The sequence below is a fragment of the Dasypus novemcinctus genome, chromosome 2, assembly GCF_030445035.2.
Source record: "Dasypus novemcinctus isolate mDasNov1 chromosome 2, mDasNov1.1.hap2, whole genome shotgun sequence".
Classification (NCBI taxonomy): Eukaryota; Metazoa; Chordata; class Mammalia; order Cingulata; family Dasypodidae; genus Dasypus; species Dasypus novemcinctus.
In genome coordinates, this window is record NC_080674.1 from 82,386,101 (window position 1) to 82,411,368 (window position 25,268).

At 39.9% G+C, this 25,268-nt stretch overlaps 1 protein-coding gene across 3 annotated transcripts in view; it reads right to left on the reverse strand.

Annotated features, from left to right (window-relative positions):
* LOC131273219 (uncharacterized) overlaps nt 1-25,268 on the reverse strand; it is a 77,530-nt gene that overhangs the window by 17,218 nt on the left and 35,044 nt on the right. The window contains exon 1 of one of the 3 annotated variants that reach the window (XR_009180366.2): nt 11,459-11,529. The exons of the other annotated variants lie outside the window; for them this stretch is intronic. The gene's annotated coding sequence lies outside the window, so the exon portion shown is untranslated. Of the gene's footprint in view, nt 1-11,458; nt 11,530-25,268 lie in introns of those variants that run through there. 3 annotated transcript variants of the gene reach the window in all.

Consider the following 25,268-nt stretch of genomic DNA (forward strand, 5'->3'; position numbering starts at 1 on the left):
ATAATCATAATCAAAGGGGTATGTGGGGACCTCATTTTTTTTTAATGTAACATTAAAAAAATAAAGACATAAAAAAAAGGTAAGTTCAGTTTATAATTACCATTACTATAGCAAGCACAAGCTAGACCTAAAGTAATGATAAACAAAGGTATATTAGTCTAAGATTACCATCACAATAGTAGATCTAGGCTAAATCCACCCATTTATAGCAATTTCAGCTTTTGATGTTTGTAATATAAAACATCTATATAATGATCTTAACTCTTAGTTATAGTTTCTAGTAAGTTTCCACTTTAAAAACAAATTCATCACTTTTCACTTACTAACTCAGGAACCAAAACAATTTTACTAGTAACAACGTTGCTAAGTTTTCCCACTTTTCCAGCACTTGAACTAATTTCATATGATTTCTTTTATACATCAAATCCAATTTCAAGATGGTATTGATAATTAAAGACTCAATTTTGTTATTTTTCACCATTATCCAATTTGTAACAGATGAACCCCAAATCTAACATATGAGTTCCTAGATATGAGCACACTGACAAAGCTAAAGTAAACACAGATTAGAACAAAAGAGAGAGAATTTTGTACTTAGCATAGGGAAAGACCTGACAGCCATTTTCCAGGAACATTTTAAACTTAATTGGTAGTTTTCTTGGGAGGTTACTTAGTCTACAGGGAAAAGTTTAGTAAACAGCCTAGATCTTGATTCCTCATTCACTCTCCTTATTAGGCACAACCAAATCTAGAGGGGTCCAGAATGCAGGCCACGACTGAGTAATTGGCTCCCGTGTTAGTTAAGAAGTTAAGAATCATACCTGGGAGCGTGGGAGGGAGCACGAGAGCAGAAGGGAGCATGAGAGCAGGAGGGAGCGCGAGAGCGGGAGCCACTGGCAGGCGGTTAGTGCCTGTCGTCAGGGCCAGCAAGGGGACTTTACTGTTTACAGTAAGCCAGGCCACTAGGAGCAGGGACCCCCACCCTGCAGTCCCCCTGCAGTCCCAGGAGTGCATGTGCGAGCTGGATGCAGGGCCCACCAAGGTCCTGCCGACAGACTAAAAAACATCTGCACAGCAATTCAAGCAAGACCCACACGGACCCCAGGACCGGCTGAGAGGTGACACGATCCTGAAGGTGTCTGGATGTTGATCTGGAGAGACTGCGACAAAATTAGTGCTTCCTCAAGGTAAAACTGCGGGTTTCTAACACTGAACTCGGAAGCTGTGTGAAGGTAACTCCCTTCCCCCTAGGGCAAAGGGCTGCAGCTCCCACTGAGAACTACCAGCCACAAGGCAGAGTTCACAAGCCCTGTGTTCTCCTAAATGCGTGAGCCCTAAGCCCGTGTTCCCTGAACCCCCGCAACCCACATCTCACAGACCCACGTACCCCGAGTCCACATTCTCCCGGGCCTCTGTTCCCATACCCAGTACTCCTGGAAATCTGGCATTGCCCTAGCCGGCAGGGCTAACTCCAAGAGTAGGAGGGTTTAGGTGGGAGGTGCAGAGGGGTCCAAGGAGTACAGGTTCAATTTTCTGGTCCCCTCCTTTTACTGAGTTTGGAGGAGCATACCAGCTGACTTAGGGAGAGCCTAGGAAGAGAGGAGAGGCGAACCTGCTGAGAGAGTCCGATTTACGTAAACGCCCTGGGATAGGAAACTTGGTGGGGGAGAAGGTGGAATCAGAGAACTAACTAGCCCCTTTTTGGCACACCTAAGGGAGAGGGACAGTAGGTTCTATTTGCAGGCTTACAAAGGCATATTTAGGGTTCCAGCAAAAGGTGGGTGCTCTCTTTCAAGAAATTAAGAGACATTATTTTCTGAGAAGAGTTGGGTTACCAGGCACCCATTTGAATCTCCTCTGGGAGCCCTCACGCAGCCTTCCTACTGCCCTGGGAGAGGGGAAGTGAGGAAGAGAGAAAGGCGGGCAGGTCAGAATCCTAAGCAGTTTATTCAACTGCAAAGAGGATTCCTTCCTTGAGGACTTGTCTGGTCTTTCTTATTAGCTTGTTTTCTTGTTTCTCCTTCCTCTTTATTCTCCCACAGCCCTTTTATGTCTTTTTTCTCTTTCTCTTGCTTGCTTTTTTTTCTTTTCTTTCCTTCTTTTTTTCTTTTCTTTTTTATATTAGGTGCTGCAGGCAACAATTCTTATTTGCTGTGCTTCCTCGTCCTCAATTTCCTACTTCCTGTGTGTACTGATTTTGGCTACCAACTCTATCCCCTTTCCTTTACACCTTTCTATCCTCCATCATTTATTGTTTCTCTTATATTCCACCTCTTTTCGTTTAACCCCAAATATTTCTGACCTTTTATCTCTAATACCTCTGTTCTGTTTTCTAGTTTTTATTCACTCTTTATATTATTGTCCTTTCTTTTCTCTTTACCTCTCTCCAGACCACACTGACCTTTTAATTCATACTATATTCCTCCCCATATTCAGTTTACTATCCCATTATAGGTACTCCACTTTCTTACTGTTATAACCCCACACAGCTTACATGAGTTCAATATTCATTCTCCTAGATCTCATATTGTTCTTCTGCTAACAACCACTAGCAATACTACTATTATCTTTTTTCTTTTCTTACCTCTTTTGCTGTCTCTGACCCTAATATTTTCCTTCAAGGGAACTTTCCTTCAAGGGAACTTAGCCAACAACAAGGAAATAGAATAAGAAGAACAAAGTGACAAAGGGAAGACTTAACAAACACACAAAAACAACTAATTGAACCCCGACATGAAAAAACTAATCAACTGAATAAACCCATCAAGATACAGTGATGATCAGACAACTACAAAAAACTACAAACCATACCGAAAATCAGGAAAACATGACCCAATCCAATGAACAAACTAAAAACCAGGAAGAGGAGTGGAACACCAAACAACTAGTTAAAGCTCTCAAAACATGTATCATGGACCAATTTAATGAAATGAAAGAGATTAAGCATATTAAGAAAACACTTGGGAAGCATACAGAAGAAATTGTAATCATACACAAAAAAATAACAGATATGATGGGGATGAACAGTACAATCCAAGAAATAAAAAAATACTCTCTCAGCAAATAACAGCAGATTTGAAGAGGCAGAGGAAAGAATTAGTGATGTGGAAGACAGTACCTCTGAAATCAAACAGATAGTAGAATTGATTGATAGATAGATAGAAAAAATCCAGCAGGGACTTAGGGACCTGAATGACAATGCAAAACATGCAAACATATACATTATAGGCATCCCAGAAGGAGAAGAGCAGGGAAAGGGGACAGAAGGGGTGTTGAAGGAAATAATGGCTGAAAACTTCCCAAACCTACTGAGGGAGATGCATATACAAGTCCAAGAAGCACAATCACCCCAAATAGCATAAATCCCAACAGGCCTACCCCAAGATACATACTTGTCAAATTATCCAATGTACAAGACAAAGAGAAAATACTAAAAGCAGCAAGAAAAAAGAGAACCATCACACACAAGGGATGCTCCATAAGATTAAGTGCTTATTTCTCATCTGAAACCATGGAGGCAAGAAGGCAGTGGTATAACACAGTCAAGATACTAAAAGAAAAGAATTTCCAACCAAGGACACTCTATCCAGCAAAGCTAGCATTCAAAAGTGATGGAAAGTTCAAAATATTCACAGATAAACAGAAACTGAGAGGGTATGCCAACAAGAAACCTGCCTTTCAAGAAATACTATAGGGAGTTCTGCAGGAGGAAAGAAAAAAACAGGACAGACAGAGTTGGAGGAGAGTGTAAGAACAAATAAAACAACCTAAAGAGATTAAAAAATCAAACAACATATGACAAACACAAATCCAAGAAAATATGGCTGATATAAGTAATTCCTTGAAAGTAATAACACTGAATGTCAATGATTGAACTCATCTGTTAAGAGACACAGATTGGGAGACTGGATAAGGAAATATGACCCATCTACAAGAAACACATCTTAGACCCATGGATTCAAGGAGATTTGAAAGTGAATGGCTGGAAAACAAGTCTTAGAGGCAAATAATAACCAAAAAAGGGCAGGAGGAGCTATATTAATATTGGACAAAATAGACTTTAAATGCAAAACTATTGTGAGAGACAAAGATGGACACTGCATATTACTGAAAGGGATAATCTTTCAATAAGAAAGAACAATCATAAACATTTATGCCCTTAACAAGGGCACCTCCACATATGTGAGACAAACATTGCAAAACCTAAGGGAAGGAATAGATGCCTTGACAATTATAGTGGGAGACTTTAATACACCACTGTCACCATTGGACAGACATCTCAAAAGAGAATCAATAAAGAAACAAAGACTTTGAACAATATGTTAGAGGATCAGGACATCACAGACATATACAGAAAATACACCCAAATACAACAGGATATACATTCTTCTCAAGGGCACATGGATCATTCTTCAAGATAGACAGATGCTAGGCCACAGAGAAAGTCTCAATGAATTCAGAAAGATTGGAATTATACAAAACAATTTCTCTGACCACAGTGGAATGAAGAGGGAAATCTGCAAGGGCCAGAGACTCAGATTTGGCACCAAGATATGGAAGTTAAATAACACACTCTTAGAAAAACAGTGGGTCAAAGATGAAATCTCAACAGAAATCAATAACTACCTTGAAACTAATGAAAATGATACCACAACATATCAAAACTTATGGGATGTAGCAAAAGTTGTACTGCAAGGGAAATTCATAGCCATAAATTCATACCTCAAAAAAGAAGAAAGAGCTAAAATCGAAGAACTAACTGCATAATTGGAGGAATTAGTGAAAAAAAACAAAAAACAAACTAACCCCAAAGAAAGAAGAAAGAAATAACAAAGATCAGAGCAGACTAGATGAAATAGAAAATAAGGGATTGAAGATATAAACAAAGAACTGGTTCCTTGAGAAGATCAATATAATTGACAAAACCTTAGCTAGACTAACAAAGAAAAAAAGAGAAAATGCAAATACACAAAATAAGAACTGAGAAAGGGGATATCACCACCGGCCCCACTGAAATAAAGACTATGATAAGAAATACTTTGAAAAACTACATTCCAACATAGAGGAAATGAAAAAATTCCTAGAAACACATACGCAGCCTACTTTGATAAAGAAGAAATCAATGATCTCCACAAACCAAAGGAAAGTAAAGAGATAGAATCAGTCATTAAAAATCTTCCAACTATGGGAAAAGTGGACATAGTGGACGAAGGGTATGGGAAAAGACAGGAAGAGATGAGAGGTGGAGGCGTCTTTGGGACATGGAGCTGCCCTGGATGGTACTTCAGAGGCAATCACCGGACATTGTAAATCCTCACAGGGCCCACTGGATGGAATGGAGTAGAGTATGGGCTATGATGTGAACCAATGTATATGAGGTGCAGAGGTGCCCAAAGATGTACTTACCAAATCCAATGGATGTGTCATGATGATGGGAACGAGTGTTGTTGGGGGGGGGAGAGGGGGGGTGGGGGGATGGGGTTGAATGGGACCTCACATATATATTTTTAATGTAATATTATTACAAAGTCAATAAAAAAAAAAAAAAAAAAATCTTCCAACTAAGAAGAGCCCTGGGCCAGATGGTATCACAGGTGAATTCTACCAAACATTACAGAAACAACTAACACCAATCTTTTTTAAACTTTTCCAAAAAATCCAAATAAAAGGAACATTGCCTAATTTATTTTATGATGCCAACATTACCCTAATACCAAAGCCAAACAAAGACTCCACAAGAAAGGAAAATTACAGACCAATCTCTCTAATGAACCTAGATGTGAAAATCCTCAACAAAATACTTGCTAATCACATTCAATAACACATTAAACAAATTATACACCATGACCAAATGGGTATCATTCCTGGTATGCAAGGATGATTCAACGTAAGAAAATCAATTAATGTAATACACCACATAAACAGATTGAAGGAAAAGAAACACATGATCATATCTATAGATGCAGAAAAAGCACTTGATAAAATACAGCACCCTTTCTTGATAAAAACACTGCAAAAGATAGGAATAGAAGGAAACTTTCGGAACATGATAAAGGGTATATATGAAAAACTCACAGCTAATATCATTTACAATGGTGAAATCCTAAAATCTTTCCCTCTAAGAACAGGAACAAGGCAAGGATGCCCACTATCACCCCTTCTATTTAACGTTGTGTTAGAAGTACTTGCCTGAACACTGAGGCAAGAACCAGATATAAAAGGGAACCAAATAAAAAAGGAAGAAGACAAAATTTCACTATTTGCTGATGACATGTCCTATACAAAGAAAGCACTGAGAAATCTACAACAAAGCTTCTAGAACTTATAAATGAGTTCAGTAAAGTCACAGGTTATAAGATCAAAACCACAAAAATCAGTAGCATTTCTGTATACTGATGATAAGCAAACTGAGGAGCAAATCAAGACACAAATACCATTTACAATAGTAAATAAAAAACTCAAATACCTAGGAATAAATTTAATTAAAGATGTAAAAGACTTATACACAGAAAACTACACAATGCTGTTCAAGGAAATCAAAGAAGACCTAAATAAATGGAAGAATATTCCCTGTTCATGGATAGGAAGACTAAATATTATTAAGATGTCTATCCTACCAAAACTGATCTACAGATTCAATGAAACTCCAATAAATATCAACACAACATTTTTTAATGAACTAGAAAAACTACTATGAAATTTATTTGGAAAGGAAAGAGGCCCCAAATGGCCAAAGACATACTGAAAAAGAAAAGTGAAATCAGAGGAATCACACTACCTGACTTCAAAACATATTACAAAGCTACAGTAGAGAAAATGGCATGATATTGGCACATGAATAGACACAGGACCAACAGGACTGAATTGAGAGTTCTGATATAGATTCTTATATATACAGTCATCTGATATTCAGCAAGGCCTTCAAACCCACTCAACTGGGAGAGAATGGCCTCTTCAACAAATGGTGCCTAGAGAATTGGATATCCACATGCAAAAGAAGGAAAGAGGATTACCATTTCACACCTTATACAAAAATCAACTCAAGATGGCTGGAAGACCTATATATAAGAGTCAAGACCATAAAGACCTTAGACAATAATGTCGGGAAGCATCTACAGGACCTTGTCATAGGAAATGGCTTCATGAACTTCATATCCAAAGCATGAGCAGAAAAAGAACAAATAGATAAATGGGACTTCCTCAAAATTAAAGCCTTTTGCACTTCAAAGGAATTTGTCAAGAAAGTGAAAAGACAGCCTACCCAATGAGAGAAAGTACTTGGTAACCATATATCTGATAGGAGACTTATATCCTGCATATATAAAGAACTCCTATATCTCGAAAATAAAGACAAACAACCCATTTGAAAAATGGACAAAAGATCTGAACAGATGCTTCTCCAAAGAAGAAATACAAATGGCTAAAAATCACGTGCAGAAATGCTCAAAATCACTAGCTATTAGGGAAATGCAAATCATAACTACAATGAGATACCATCTTACTCCCATAAGACTGACAACTATCAAAAAAACAGAAGACTACAAGTGCTGAAGAGGATGTGGAGGAATGGGAACACTTGTCCACTGCTGTGGGAATGCAGAAGGATCCAGCCATTCTGTAGGACAGTTTGGCAGTTTCTCAAAAGTTGCTACAGATTTGCCATATGACCCAGCAATTCCACTGCTGGTTATATAACCAGAGGAACTGAAAATAAGGACACAAACTGGTATATGCACACCAATGTTCATAGCAGCATTATTCACTATTGCCAAAAATTGGAATCAACCCAAATGCTCATCAACAGATGAATGGATAAATAAAATGTGGAATATACATACAGTGGAATATTACTCAACTATAAGAAGGAATACAGTACAAACACATGTGATAACTTGGATGAATCTTAAGGACCTTATGTTGAGTGAAGCAAGCCAGGCATTGAAGGACAAATACTATATGACCTCTGATATGAAACAAGCAAACCAAGCTGTCTCAGAGAACTAGAGACTGAGTGATAGGCTTAAAGGAATTTGGGGGGGGGAGGGGGAAGAGGAAGTTTGTGTGCTGATGCCTACATGGGTGAAGTCTATGATAAGCTGGAGGTAAGTATTTGTACAGGGAAAAGATAAGATAGGGGCATAGGGATACCATTGGGTGGAGCTTTGCAGTCTTGAGGGGGACTAGGGTTGAGAGGATGGGTCAGATGGCCTAAGGAATTGGGGGGAAGGCCAGTGGGAACAGTTGAATATGGGAGAATTTCAGGTATATGGTTGAAACTATAAGGTTGAGAAAATTCTTTAGAAAATATGATAAGGAAGGATTACATGTTTAAGGTGCTTACGGGAGGCGGGGGGGGGGGGGCATCTGGCACAGGGGCAGGCTGCTAGGGAGTGTGTGAGTGCTCAGTTTGTCATAGTGTGTTAAATCATTGGGTGGAGACCATACAATGAGTGTGAAGGTGTACCCACGTCCTGGGGAGACCTGATGTTCTCAAATGGAGAGAATTGTGTCCCTCAAGAGAATTGGTAGCTCCCCATGGGTTAGGGCAGTCTAGTGTGTCAAGCCCTCAACATTGTTGCAAGTATCTGTAAATCTGGTCCCTCAAGTAGTGAAGATTGACTGTCACTGTGTGCAACTGGGGGGCAAAGGAAGTGCTCCACAAGATCATGTAATGATGGATATAGGACATGTTAACGTACACCAAAAAGGTATACAAGTCTATAAGCTAAAATGTAAACCATAATGTAAAACATCAGGAAACTAAAAATTTAGAAAATTGTACAGTCTAAAATATAAAACATAATGTAAATCAAAATGGAACCATGTTTGAAAGCTATGCTTCAAAATCTGTACATCAGCTGCAGCAAATGTAACATGGACATGTAAAAAGATCATTGCTGGGGAAGGGGGAAAGGGTTTGATATTGGATATATGGGAGTCCATATATTGTATATGTGAATTACTGTGATCTAAAACTTTTTGGACAAAATTAAAAATTAGAAAAAAATTTTAAAAAAGGAATGGGTGTAGATACTGAGGATGAAATGAAAGAAAGTGCCTTGACACTGTACATACAGGGCAACACGTATTACAGTGATGAAAGGCAAAACGTTAAAAACAAATCTTCATAATATTGTTCATTTTTATTAATACACCACTTTATTTTTATTTTATCTTAGTATTTCTAAATTAGTATGTATACTTCTAATCTTTAAACTTATCACTATATTTCATTTTCCTATGAATTGAATTTGGTAATATATTTGGCTTCACTGTTGACGTTTTGGACCACAGAGAGATTCGTAATGGCAGGGGAGTAACACTGGTGTGGGGTGTTATTGATGGGAGGGCACATGGTTGGGAGGGAGTTCTCCAGGGCATGTAAATAGGGGACATAAAAATGTTTGGATAACAGTTACAAACAACAACTGAGGGAGTGCTGAGTTCCTAGCCAGGGGAGCTCCATCACATTCCCCAATGGAACAGCAAGAGTCCCCCAAGTGCAATGGCAAAGACCAACAAAGGATTTTCCAACAATGAGCCCTTGATACGGATGACTATGCTTATGAGCCTGTGTGCCTGAAATATGAACTAGGCCTAGAGCTTCAGGGTGCCTAACAGTTACCTCCTGAGAGCCTCCATGTTGCTCAAATGTGGCCACTCTCTAAATCAAACTCAGCATGTAAATGCATTACATTCCCCTCAGTGTGGGACATGACTCCTGGGGATGAGCCTCCCTGGCACCAGCTGGTGATGTAAGTAGAAAAAGACTTTGAATAAAAGGGTCAACTTGGACCAGCAGAATATCTCAGCCCACATGTAGGATCATGTATTAAAAACTGCTTTTTGATCTTGAATATAAGGGGGAAATGGCAAAGACAAATGAGTTTATATGGCTAAGAGTCTTCAAAAAAGAGTCAGGGGCAGCGGACTTGGCCCAATGGTTAGGGCATTCGTCTACCACATGGGAGGTCCACGGTTCAAACCCCAGGCCTCCTTGACCTACGTAGAGCTGGCCCATGCACAGTGCTGATGCGCGCAAGGAGTGCCCTGCCATGCAGGGGTGTCCCCTGCGTAGGGGAGCCCCATGCGCAAGGAGTGCACCCTGTAAGAAGAGCCACCCAGCACAAAAGAAAGTGCAGCCTGCCCAGGAATGGTGCTGCCCACACGGAGAACTGATGCAGCAAGATGACACAACTAGAAGAGACACAGATTCCCCTGCCGCTGACAATAACAGAAGTGGACAAAGATGATGCAGCAAATAGACACAGAGAACAGACAATGGGGGGTGGGGGGAGGAGGGGAGAGAAATAAATAAATAAATAAGTCTTTAAAAAAAAAAAGAGTCAGGAGGTCATCAGAAGGGTTACGCTTATGCACTCCTCAGGAGGACCCCAGAAACAGCCAAAGTGGATACAACCCCAGGCACTGATTCTCCTGAGGGCTATGGAGGCCCATAGGGATATGGTCATGGCAGATAGCTCTGGAGCTCAGTACCATGTCAGTGGGCCTTACCTTGGAATTTGTGTCCCTGAGTGTGACGGAGTTGGACTCAGATGTGACCTTTCTACATAGGCCTCTTCTGTCACTTTTACTGAACCTGTGCTTGGTGCTGCATTGGAGGCTTGAATCTCTGGACTGTCTGTGTGCCAGCTGGGCCCTGAGCCTCAAAAGAGTTGCAACTCCTACTCTCTGGTTCATTGGACTTACCCTGGCCAGCTAACAGGGATGTGAAGAAGGTCAACCACCACACCATGGAGCCAAAAGTGCCTACATCTGCAAGCAGGAGAATTGCATCCATCCATGTGGAATCTAAGCCTCCTCTCAATATAGAGGTGGAGTGGACATCACTATCCCAGGGCTCATAGAATGGAGGAATAAAATATGGATTAGAGTGGACTTACTGATATTCTACTATAAAACTTTTATGACTACTAATAGAAGAAATTGTATCATTGATGGGGACAAAGTGACCACAGTAGTCGCTGAGGGCAACTTCCCACTCCCTAGTGGGAGGAAGAGATGTGATGAGGGGTCATTTTTTTGGGACTTTGGAGTTGTCCTAAATGATATTGCAGGGTCAGATGCTGGACATTATATATCCTGCCATAACCCATTGAATGTACTGGGGGAGAGTGTGAACTACAGAGTAAACTATTATCCACGTGGTGCAGCAGTGCTCCAAAATGTGTTCGCCAAGTGTGATGAGTGTGCCACAATGATGGGGGAGATTATTAGTGTGGGAGGAGAGGGGTGGGGGGATGGGGGTATAGGGGAACCTCATGTTTTTTAATAATGTAACCTTTTTTGTGATGTATGCATCTTCAAGAAAATACAATTTACAAAAATGATGGGGTTGGGGTGTGGGTTATATGGAAACCTCTTATGTTTTTTTTTTTAATGTAACATTCTATGTGATCTATTAACTTTAATTTAAAAAAAAAAAAAGGAATCACACCTGGCACATCAAGGGTCTTGGTTGATGGTTCATGAGCGGCTTCAGGCCCCTTCCATCTCTGCTGGGGCAAGGCCCTTTTGGTCAGGGTGGAGAGGTAGCTTGGGCCAGGTTCCTGCTGATATGAAGCCTGGATTCAGGTAACCCTAAGGTGATGGTGCCTTTAAAGGTGACAGTTAACAGGTTAGCCTGTCCCAGGCCCTGCGCCCACAGCTCCTTACCTTCTCCATCTTGGTTGCATGGTATCAGTTGTTGAAAACTGAGAAGATGGTATCTAAAAGGGAGTTAATGGAAGCTCGGGGGTCCAGGGAAAGTTTCTGCAGCTTTCTATGCATATCTGAGACAAACTGGCTGGGTTTCTGCCTCTGAGCAATTTCCCTGAGCTTCTAGTTTACTATTTTGCTAGTGCATTTCCCCATCCCTCAAAAAAGACATGACCACGTGGTCTGTTGTCCTCAGGTCTGTCTGTCTTCTCTCTTACACAGTTTTAACTGGAATTCAGAGTCTCATGCAAAGACCACTCTCAGCCATACTGCGGCCATGTGGTGTGTCAGAAAAGATAAGCCTCTTTCTTTTCAGACCATCAGTAGGTAAATTGTCCAAATTCCTGAGAAGATACCCTGATGGAAATCTGTTAGAATGCTGGAGAAACCACCCATTGTTCCAGTGAGGAATGGAAATAAAAAGTCTGTCAGCAAATCCCAGCTTGACTGAACTTTTAGTCTCCAAACTAAAGCGCCCAAGTTATTTAAGTCTTGGGGGATGTTCAGAGCTGCTGCTCTGGTTCTCAACATCTTGAGGGCTCAGAGCTATGTTATAGGTGTCCCCATGGCAAACTAGGTCTTGGGAGCTGTCCGGACCTGGGTCCCAGACCAAAGCTACCAAGCTGCACAATCCTTCCTAGAAAAGAGACTGGCGTGAAACTTTTCTTTTAGCCTGCTCTTGCAAAGGTCTTAGAAAGGTTGACTGTGAGAGAGGGTTCATTTTATGGCAACTGTCAGGGACTGAGTTTACAGTTAAACCAGACATTGAGAGGTAAGTTAAGAAGCAGAAACTGGGAAGCAGACTTGGCCCAATGGATAGGGCATCCGCCTACCACATGGGAGGTCCAAGGTTCAAATCCCGGGCCTCCTTGACCCGTGTGGAGCTGGCCCATGCGCAGTGCTGATGTGCGCAAGGAGTACCATGCCACGCAGGGGTGTCCCACACATAGTGGAGCCCCATGCGCAAGGAGTGCGCCCCGTAAGGAGAGCCACCCAGCATGAAATAAAGTGCATCCTGCCCAAGAATGGAACGACACACACAGAGAATTGACACAACAAGATGACGCAACAAAAAGAAACACAGATTCCTGGTGCCGCTGATAAGGATAGAAGTGGTCACAGAAGAACACACAACAAATGGACACAGAGATCAGACAACTGGGGGAGGGAGAAGGGAGAGAAATAAATAAAAAATAAATCTTTAAAAAAAAAAAAGAAGCAGAAACTGGGAAACAGATGTGGATCAACCAATTGGGCTCCTGCCTACCATATAGGAGGTCCAGGGTTCAATGCCCAGGGCCTTCTGGTTAGGGCAAACTGGCCCATGCAGCGAGCTGGCCCATGTGAAGTGCCAGCCCATGCAGGAATGCAGCCCCGTGCAGAAGAGCTGCCCTGTGTGAGAATGTCGCCTCGTGCAGTAAAAGCCGACTCACACAGGAGTGCCAGCTGGTGTGGAGTGCTGGCATAGAAGATGATGCAACAAGAGACACAGGGGTGAGAACATAAGAAGACGTAGCAGAACAGGGCAGCTGAGGTGGCGCAAGAGAGTAATCACTTCTCTCCCACTCGAGAAGGTCCCAGGATTGGTTCACAGAGACACCTAATAAGAATACAAGCAGACTCAGAAGAACACACAGCAAATGGACATGGAGAGCAGACAACAGAGGGAACGGGGCAGGTAGAAATAAATAAAATAAATCTTTAAAAAAAGGAAAAAGAAGCAGAAACTAAGAAAGGATGAGCACAGAGTGAGTGCAAAATAGAGGGTGATAAATAAAAAGAAATCTTTAAAAAAAAAGCAGAAACTGATCTGTGGCTTACAGGCACACAGTCTCAGGGGTTCTTGGAGTTAATGGATTAAGAGGAACTTCAGGGCTTCCCAGGGGCTGAATAAGGAAAACCCTCCAGGCACAGCCCATGATGAGATTCTCAGGGGCCTCACTAGTAAAACAAAAGAGGGCATGACAGTCTTTAATTATAAACTCACCAGTTGGGTCAACCAGTAAGACGGCAGCAGGGTAAGGCATTCCTAGAGTCAGCTCCAGCTATAGAGCAGTTAGTAAATATCCAGAGCTATCTGAAGCACCTGTATGGGGGTTCCAGGAGACCAGAAGAGCATCCTGCAACATCCTTGAAGGAATGGAAGGAGCAGATTACCCATCTGCAGAGAAAATTCATAAGTAGAGCACTCCATGCCATGGAGACTGATGCCCATCCTCCACTGGAGGCACAAGCACAAGCTGTTCTGCAACTGGAATTGAAAGCCCCACTTCCCAAAAACGGGGGAGGAAGAGATGGTTGGGAACCAACTTCAGCTACTAATTAGAAAATTAGGCAGGCTAAAGTATCATGCTAAGAACAGCCAAAGTTTGAATCTGTCCAAGGCAGAAAGAGGTCAGTAAGCGCCATCTTAAATCCATGCTTGGCATGAGAGGAAGTGGGATGGACTGAAAATCACAGTGCTGGTGGGGACTGACTTCTTTCCATCTAGATCAGATTGCAGCTCTAGCATAAGGCCCAGCCCCACCTCTGGCAGGGAGGAAGCTGGGGGAACCTGTGTCAGCCTCTCAGGAAAACTACAGGCAACACCGCAGAGGCTGGTGATGATCCTACTTTGGCAGCACAAGCCATCCCAGGAGCTATTCTGTGGCTGGAATTGAAAGTTCCATTTCCCAGAAACAGGGGAGGAAGAGACAGTTGGTGACCAATTTCAGCTACTGATTAGTAAATTCAGCTGGGTAAGGTATAACCCTAAGAACAGCTAAAGTTTGAACTTGCCCAAGCCAATGGTGGCTGCCATTTTCATGCTGCCCACAGCAGGAGGGAAAGCCCGGCTGACTGAAAATCACAATAATAGTAAGACCAGTTTCTCCAACGAGGTTGACCTGCAGCTCTAATCTAGGCCTCAGCCTTACCTCTAGCAGGGAGGAAGCTGGTGGGCCTTACAACAGCTGATCCAGGTAACTGCAGGTACATTTGGCTGGCACAGACTGAATAATCAGAAGTCTACCGGGACAACTGTGGTCATTTTGGACCTGCACTGCATAGATTTCTGCCCATACCTGCAGTTCCATCCCTGCCCCAGGCAGGGGAGAAAGGGTTGTGAAGCTTCATCAGTTTCTCTGGGTAACTAAAGCCTGGCCTTCAAGACTTGGATTATTCCACACAGCTGTGGCTCTGTCCCCACCACTGGCAAAGGAGAAAGTTGAGAGAAGCTTCATGAGGCCCTGGGGCAATGAGGACAGCTAGAGTTTCCACAGTTTATAGCACCAACTACATCCTTGGCTCCTACTATACAACCAGCAAGGGAGAAAGGGTAGGAAGCCCTAAACTACAGAGAGAAATTGCACCCAGAATAAATACTCTAATAAACCAAATGCCAAGACACCAACAAAAAATTACAATCTGCACCAAGAAAGAAGAAGATATGGCACAGTTAAAGGAACAAGCCAAGCCTCCAGATGACATAAAGGAGTTGAGACAACTAATCACAGATGTTCAAACAAATCTCCTTAATATATTCAATGAGATGGCTAAAGAGCTTAAGGACATTAAGAGGACATTGGTGAGCATAAAGAAGAATTTGAAGGCATACATAGAAAAATAGCAGATCTTATGGAAATGAAAGGTGCAATAAATGAAATAAAAATACCCTGGAATCATATAATAGCATGTTTGAGGAGGCAGAAGTAAGGACTGGTGAGCTTGAAGAAATGGTCTCTAAAATTGAACATACAAAAGAACAGATGAGGAAAAGAATGGAAAAAAGTGATCAAGTCTCAGGGAACTAAATGAAAGCAAGAGATATGCAAACATACATGTCATGGGTGTCCCAGAAGGAGAAGAGAAGGGAAAAGGGGCAGAAGGAATATTTGAAGAAATAATGGTAGAAAATTTCCTAATCCTATTAAAGGACATTGATATCCATGGCCAAAGAGCACAACGTACTCCCATCCCAATAGGCCAACATCGAGGCACATACTCATCAGAATGTTAAATGTCAAAGATGAAGAGAGAATTTTGAGAGCAGCAAGAGAAAAGCAATGCATAACATATAAGGGATATAAGATTAAGTGCTGATATCTCACCAGAAATCATGGAGGCAAGAAAACAGTGGTATGATATATTTAACATACTGCAAGAGAAAAACTGCCAGCCAAGAATCTTTCATGCAGTAAGTTTGTCTTTCAAAAACCAGGGTGAGTTCAGAATATTCACAGAAAAACAGAAACTGAGAGAGTTTGTAACCAGAGACCAACTTCACAGGAATTACTAAAGGGTGTGCTAGAGCCTGAAAAGAAAATACAGGAGAGAGAGGCCTGGAAGAGAATCTAGGAATGAAGAGTATATCAATAAAAGTAACTGAAAGTGTCCAAAGAGTGGTGAAAATAAAATATGACAGATAAAACCCAAATATTCAGGAATAAACTTAACCAACAACATAATATGATTTTAAATCATATTACCTAGCGACTGGCATAAAAACAGCATGGTTCTGGCATAATGACCAACATATAGACCAATGGAACTGAACTGATGGTTCAGAAACAGACTCTCACATATTTGGTCAAGTGATTTTGACTACTCTTTCAAAGACACCCAGCTTGGGTTGAACAGTTCATTCAACAAATGGTGTGGAGAGAACTGGATATCCATAGCCAAAAGAAGGAAAAAGGACCCCTATCTCATACCTTATAAAAAAATTAACTCAAAATGAATTAAAAAAACTAAATATAAAAGCAAGAACCATAAAGTGCTTCTTGAAGAAAACGTAGGAAATATCTTCAAGTCCTGGTGGTAGGTGGTGGATTCTTAAAGGAGGACTGAGATGAGCTGCTGATGTTTGATTGTAGAAGTTTGATTGACTTTACTGTGGAGGTGTGGAAGTGTACAGAGTTGATGTTAACACATTTTAGTCAATAACTGCCAGTTTATAAATTTTGGTAGTCAAATGGCTGGAAATGGTAGTCTAGGGATATAAATGCCAGTTGACAGAATGCTAGAGAATAATCTAGGAACTGAAAAGCATAGTAAACCCAGAGGTGGATGAGAATTGTGGTTGATGGTACAGATGCAAGAGTGTCAACGCAAGGTGTTGGAGGGTTGATGTATAGGGCCCCTGTATGATGTCATGCATGTTTGCTTCATAAGTTCTCAACTTTTTCTATATACTTATTATTTATGTATGTTCATGTATAAATGGCATAAAAATAATGATCGGGTGGGTTGGAGGGAAAATACTTTGGTTAGTAGTGATATTTTGAGGATGCTCTTTAATCATTAATTAAAAATGTTTAATAATAATGCAAGGTATTGGTGATAGGGTGAGATATGACAGCCCTGTATGATATTATGTATGTTTGTTTTGTAAGTTCACAACTCTTACTATACACTTACTGTTTATGTGTGTTCATGTATGAGTGATATACTTCAATAAATTAAAAATACATAAATAAAATTTAAATTTCAGTGCCAAAAAATAAATTACCTTACATAAGCAAAGTGGCAAGGCAACCAGAATACTAAAAACAAACAAACAAAAAACAAAAAAGTTACCACATCCTGCCATAATCTATTGAATGGACTGGGAAAGAGTGTAAACTACAATGTAAACTACAATCCATGCTGTGTAGCAGTGCTCCAAAATGTATTCATCAAACGCAATGAGTGTACCACCCTAATTAAAGAAGTTGTTGATGTGGGAAAAGTGGGGGAGTGGGGCATATGGGAATCTCCTACATTTTTTAATGTAACATTTTGTGTGATCTATGTATCTTTTTTTTTTTAAGATTTATTTTATTTATTTCTCTCCCCTTCCTGCCCACCTCCCACCCCCTCATTGTCTGCTCTTTGTGTCTATTCACTGTGTGTTCTTCTGTGTCTGCTTGCATTCTTGTCATGTGGAACTGGAAAACTATGTCACTTTTTTCGTTGTGTCATCTTGCTGCATCAGCTCTCTGTATGTGTGGTGCCACTCCTGGGTGGGCTGCTTGGCTCTCCTTGCAGGGCGCACTCCTTGCACATGAAGCACCCCTACGTGGGGGACACCCCTGCGTGGCACGGCATTCCTTGTGCATGGGCCAGCTCATCACACAGGTCAGGTAGGCAGATGCTCTATGAGTTGAACCACAACCGCTTCCCAAAGTATCTTTTAAAAATATATTAAAACAACAACAACAACACAAAACTTACCCATCTTTGGTGTGGGATGGTGAGCATTACTTGCCTTTTTTGTCTCCCTGCTCAGCTTGCCAAATTAGCAGAATGCGCTGGGTTCTGGGGTTCTAGGTTCTTGGCCTAAGTCACATAAAAGAATTTAAGGACCTGCCATAGGGTAGGCAAGGGAGTAAAGTGTTTATTAAGAAACAAGCAAAGAATATACAGTCAAAGATATGGATTGCAGGCATGCTGCAGGGTGAGTCCTGCACATGGGGCCCCGGGTTAGGCCTTTTTTCAGACTTTTACTCCTCCCTCCTCATAATGTCGGGGTGTGGCCCCAGCTGTTTGCTGTTCTGATTGATTGACCCATCTGTTAACTCTCAGGAGGCAATGGTGACGGTCTTTTGTTTGAAAGTATCGAGGGCTTCCCCTTGACTATGGAAAGAGTTGCAAAGAAGATCTCATGGCCAGGGGCTCATGGGATCTTTCCAGCCACTTTCCCTTCAGGAAGTTTCACAGCCATGTGGTCTGCCAGCCATGTTATTTGCCAGACCGAGCCACCTTCATTTTTTCACTATACTATCCTAACTCATCAGTAACCAGGGTTCTTATATCTAAATGTTCTTATTATCTAAAATGTGTATTTTTCCAACAAAAATTATGCAGCGTGCAAACAAACTGGAAAGTCTGCCACATAAACTGGAGTGGAGGGCAATACAAACTGCCTGTGAGAGTAAGCAGATAGAGTCAGATTTAACAGACAACTTCAAATCAGCCATTATAAATATATGTACAGAATTAAAGAAAAGCATGATTAAAGGAGTAAAGGAAGGTATGGTGAAAATGTTAATTAATTAGAGAATATCAACAAAGAGATCGAAATTATATAAAGAAAGAACCAAATAGAAATCTGGAGTTGAAAATTATAATAACTGAAATTAAAAATTCACCAGAGTGGCTCAACAGCAGATTTGAACTGGAGTAAGAAAGAATTAGTGAACAGGAAGATAGATCAATAGAGCTTAGGCAAGCTAAAGACCAGAGAGAAATAAGAATGAAGAAAAATGAACAGAGCCTCAGAAAAATGTGGAATACCATCAAGCACACCAACAAACATGTAATGGGAGGACAAGTGAGAGAGAAGGGGGCAGAAAAAGTGTTTGAAGAGATAATGGTAGAAAATTTCCAAAATTAATCGAGAAACAATGATCTACACATTCAGGAAAGTCAATAAACTCCAAGAAGCATGAATACAAAGAGAGCCACAGATTTATCAAAGTAAAAATGCTGAAAGTCACAGACAACAAGGAAATCTTGAAGCAGCAATAGAAAAAATGATTCTCACATCTGAAACTATGAATCCCAGAATAACTTGTTTTTTACCTAATCCATTCCTGTGGGGGTAAAGCCATTGTAAACACAATGTTTTGATGAGGTTCTTCAGTTCAGGTGTGGCCCACTGCAATCAGGGTGGGTCTTAACCCTGTTACTGAAATTCTTTGTAAGCAGAATGAAATGTAAACACAGAAAGAAAAAGCCACAGAGGGAGTAGCCAGAAGCTAAACATCAATAGAACCCAGAAAAGAAGGAGAGGCCAGGAGAGACCGCTATGTGCTTTGCCATGTGACCAACAATCACCGGCAGCCAGCCCCACAATGCCAGTTCTGGGGAAAAAAGCATTGCCTTACTGATACTTCAGTTTTGAAATTCTCCTAGCTTCAAACAACGAACCAATAAAATTCAATTGTTTAAGCCAACTCATTGCCTGGTATTTGCCTAAGCAGTCAAAGAAACCAAAACAGAAGAGAACCCCAGCAATATTAGCAGTTTACTTCTAAGCAGAAATATATGTGCACACAAAAACTTGTACACAAATGTTACAGCAACTTTACATGTAATATCCAGGGGTGGAAATTACTCCCAAATCCATCAGTGGACAAAAGGACAAACTAAATGTGGTATAGCCATACAATGGAATATTTTTTGGCCAAGGCAAGGAATGAAGTACTGATAAATGCTGCAACTTGGATGAATATTAAAAATATTATACTAAGGAAAAGAAGCTAATCACAAAAATCCACCTATTATTATTCCATTCACATGTAAGTCTAGATTAGGGAAATCTATAGAGACAGAAAGTAGATTAGAGGTTTCTTAAGGCTGGAGAATGGGATTCTAGGGTTGTAGCTAAAGAAAATAGGATCTCTTTATGAGGTGATGAAAATGTTCTACAATCGGCTGTGACAATGATTACTCATATCTGTAAATTAACTTAAAACCATGTGTACACATAAATGGATGAATTGTATGATATGTGAGATATATCTTAATAAGCCTAGTTTTTTTTAAACAAAAGTAAAAGAATGTACAAAAAGTATATCATGGTAACAGCATAATAAAGCTGGCAAAGCTAAAATGATATCAGACAAATAGATTTCAAGACAAGGAGTATTAGTAGAGAAAAAATAGGATACTTAATAATGATAAAAATGGTCAAAACATCAGAAGGATATAAAAGTTAAAAATGCACATTTGCCTGATAGAGTTTCAAAATACTTGAATTAAAAAGTGATAAAGGGAAAGCAGATTTGGCCCAATGGATAGGGCGTCTGCCTGCCAAATGGAAGGTCCAAGGTTCAAACTCAGAGCCTCCTGACCCTTGTGGTGAGCCGGCCCACGCACAGTGCTGACGCGTGCAAGGAGTGCCCTGCCACGCAGGGGTGGAAACAGAGAGCAGAAAACTGGGGGGGAGAGGGACGGGAGAGAAATAAACTCAAAAAAATAAATCTTAAAAAAAAAAGTGATAAAACTGGAAGCAAATGTGGCTCAACTGATAGAGGGTCCACTTAGCATATTGGAGGTCCAGGGTTTGATACCCAGGGTCTTCTGACCTATGTGGTGAGCTGGCCCATGCTAAGTGCTGATGCATGCAAGGAGTGCTGTGCCATGCAGGGGTGCCCCCGCATAGGGGTGCCCCATGTGCAAGGAGTGCGCCCCACAAGGAAAGCCACCCCACATGAAAAGTGCAGCCTGCCAGGTAGTGGCACCACACACACGGAGAGATGATGCAGTAAGATGATGCAACAAATAGACACAGATTCCGGGTGCCGCCTGACAAGAATGCAAGTGAACACAGAAGAACACACAGTGAATGGACACAGAGAGCAGACACTGGGGTGTGGGGGTGTGGGGGGTAGAGGGAGGAGAGAAATAAATTTAAAAAAAGAAAGGGACAAAACTAAATGCAGAAATAGATCCACAATCATAATTGGATAATTTACCAAACCTCTGCCGATAATTGATAGAATTATGAGGGAAAAAATTGGTAATGATACAGAAGATATGAACACCACTTTCAAACTACCTTAACATAAATGAGTGTTATATAACTCTACATATAACAACCCAGCAACTACATAATATATTTTCTTGAAAATTCCTCCAATATAGACCATATGCTGGGCCATAAAACAAGCTTCTATATATTTCAAAAGATTAAAATCATACAGGATATGTGTTCTTTTTTCTTTTTATTTCTCTCCCTCCCCCCTCCCCCCCAGTTGTCTGCTCTCTGTGTCCATTTGCTGAATCTTCCTCTGTGACGGGTTCCATCCTTATCAGTGGCACTGGAAATCTGCGCCTCCCCTTGTTGTATCATCTTGTTGCGTCAGCTCTCCACATGCATGGCGCTACTCCTGGGCAGGCTGCACCTTCCTTCGCGCTGGGTGTCTTTCCTTATGGGGCGCACCCCCCATCTGTGGGACTCCCCTACGCGGGGAACACCCGTGTGGCAGGGCACTCCTTGTGCACATCAGCACTGCGCATGGGCCAGTTCCACACAGGTCAAGGAGGCCCGGGGTCTGAACCGCAGACCTCCCATGTGGTAGGCGGACGCCCTATCCATTGGGCCAAGACTGCCTCCCAGGATATGTGTTCTGAATACAATGAAATTAAATAAGAAATCGTTAACAATCTGATATCTTGAATAACCCCAAATTCTTGGAAAGTAAACAAAATGTCTCTAAAAAAGCAGTAAGTCAAAGAAGAAATAGCAAGGGAAATTAAAAATATTAGAAAACAAAAGAAAATGAAAACACCAGAAGAAAATTTGAAAAATGCAGCTAAAACACTGCTTACAAAATATTAGCAAATTGAATCTAGAAATACATAAAAGTATAATATATTATGATGAGACAGTGTTTATTTTAGGAATTAAATTGAATATTTTGACTATTATTACATACAAAAATTTGTCATTCACCATATGAATAGAATAAAGAATAAAACCATATATTCATTTCAGCAGTTGTAGAATGAACATTTGATAAAATTCACTATCAATTCATAATAAAAACTCTTAGCAAACTGGGAATAAGACAGAACTTCCTTAACCTGATCGTTTTTCTATTAAAAACCTACAGCAAATAAATTTAATGGTAAAAACTGACTACCCCCCACACACATACAAGATGAGAAACATGGCAATGAAACCTTCTATCATCACTTTTATTCAATATTTACTAGAGAACCTCACCAGTGCACTAAGGTAAGATAAAAAAAAGTGAAAGGCATACAAATTGGAAGGGAAGAAGTAAAGCCATCTTTATTCACAGACAACATAATTGTGTACATAGGCATCTACAAATAAATTCATGAAACTATCAAATGAATTTAGCAAGGTCACAGGATTCAAGTCCATCATACACTGATCAATTATATTTCTCCATATTTGCAACATTGTGAAAAATGAAATGAAAAAAAAAGGTTAAATAGAATCACAGACTTTTGGGTAGCTAAAGTCAATGGAGGTTTAGTAGTTATCAATCCAACTTCAAAAATTCTTCACAACTACAAAAATTCTACTGAAAGCCTCAATCTCAGCACCACTTGAAGACAGAATACACTGCTAAATAACTGTAAGTAAAAAGACAAAATTTAACAAATCTCAGCGTCACAATACTTCACCATCCCACCCCATGGAATCTGAAGGGGTAAGGATATTTAATACAGCAGGCACCATATAAAAGAACAGTCTTCTAAACCCACGGCCTCTATGAGAGAATATAGGCAGAGAGGAAGAAGTGCCTTTTGGCAATGAGGGAGCAAAAGGGAATAAAAAGAAAAAGGGGACAATTTAGGTTCTTGCAACACAAAATTGGATGACTCACAACCTCTTCCCCACCCCAAAACAAGGAAGGAAACGAATACAAACTTGCAAAATTTCCTGGACTTTATTAGGCTTACATAAAAGGGCACCATTAAACCAAGAATCTTGTAAAACACTCTCTTAACATATAAATGAACAAAAGAAAACTCCTTAGAAAACTATTACTGAAAATGGGAAAACAAAATTCACATGAAGGAAAATTACCACCACCCCCTAGACACACACCCTAATAAACAACTATGAAGCAGGAAAACACAGAATCTACACTCCAAATATAAATAAATAAAACTCAAATAAGCATTTGAGGACATGAAAAACCACCTTGAACTTAATATACTAAAACCAGAAATGGGCAAAAAGCATGGAGAAATTTACAAAGAGTTGATTGAACTCAGCAAAGAAGTAGAAGAAACAGACAAAATTATCTCAGAAATCAAGAATAAATTACAAAGTATCCAAATGAAAGTAGAAGTGAATGAAAATTGAACAAGGAATGTTGAAGAAAGGCAAGAAAATAGCCAAAGGAATAAAAATGACATAAAGAAAGAAATATAAAAGGCCAGAAAGAAAGTAGTGGAAATAAAAATTAAGCAAACAAGAAATAACCTTCTTATCAGAGTCCCTGAAGAAATTAAAAAAAAAAAAAAAGGAATTGAGCTAATATTTAAAAGTATAATCCAAAAAACTTTTCAGATACAGTAAAAGATCTGAATTCAAACATTAAAAAGGCTCAGTAGGTAACTAAAAAAATTAACACAGAGCTATCAACTCAGACATCTCCTAATATAACTATTAGATATCAAAGACAAAGATAAAACCCTCAAGACATACACAAGGAAAAAGATTAAAAACAAAATTAAAAAAAAAAATCTTTTACAGGAAAAAGAATTAAATCATTGACAGTCTTTCCAAAATTAACACAGAAGGCAAAGCAAAAATGGAACATAATTTTTAAAAGAAAGGGAAAAAAATCCTCAATGAAAGAAAATGTAAAACAAGGATTTTATAACCAGCCAAGCTGACTTTCAAATATCAAGACTAAAGGAAAACCATTTTCATCATGTAAGAACTTTGGGAGTTCTACACTCATTAGCTCTTCTTGAGGAACTTATTAAATAAGTTTCATCCAACCAAATGAAGACTGGGAAAACTTTAGCAAAATGACTAATGGTGATTGATTGATTGATTGATTGATTGATTGATTGATTGATTGATTGATTTTTAAAGTGGGAATACGGGTTGGAAGTTTGATGTATGTGTTATATATTATGACTATGAAGAAATCATGCAACGAAAATAATGGTAGGAAGAGGGAGAGGCAAAGAAAAAAAGCAGAAAAAAATAAAAAAGTTGTTGTATAGCCAATAGACATAGACAGGTGTTAGAGGATATGGAAATAAATTAATAAACCAGAGAAGAAAATGTTAAATAAGAAAACAAGGGGTTAAGGAGATTAAAAATGGTGTAAGTTCAAAGATTAACTAGTAGAACAAAAAAAAAAAGACAAAACTTGAAATACGTACAAGAAATATGTGCACAACTTGAAATATGTGCAAGATCTATACAATAAAAAGTACAGAAATTGCTGAGGGAATTTTCATGAATTGGAAGGCTCAAAAATATAAAGGTGTCAGTTCTTCCCAAAATGACATATAGATTCAACTCAATCCCAATCAACATACTATTTGGTGTTTCTTTGGGGTAGTAATTGACAGCTGGTACTGAAATTCATACGGAAGTTCAAAGGACCTTTAACTCCAAATACATTTTGAATATAGACAAAATTGAAGGATTTATAATATCTGACTTCAAGACTTACTATAAAAAGCTGTATTATAATATTAGCCTAAGTAGAGTCACAGATCAATGGAAGAGAACAGATTCTAGAAATACATCTACACATATAGGGTCAATTGTTTTTTGTAGGGACACCAAAAGAATTCAAAGGGCCATCTTTCCAGTAAATGGTGCTGTCCAAGTTGTGTATCTGTATGGAGCAAAATATTCCTCTACTTTTACCTCTATAATACTCATGCTCACACAAAAAGTTGAAGGGATCATAGACTTTATCAAGAATTTGGTAGTCCTTATGCAAGAATGCACGTGCTCATTCTCCTCTCAGACATACAAGCTACTTTGAAGCCTTCACATTGCCTGACTTTGTTTCTGTTGTGCCTTTTTCACCCCTTCTCCATTTTTTCATCATACCCACAATCAAACCTGG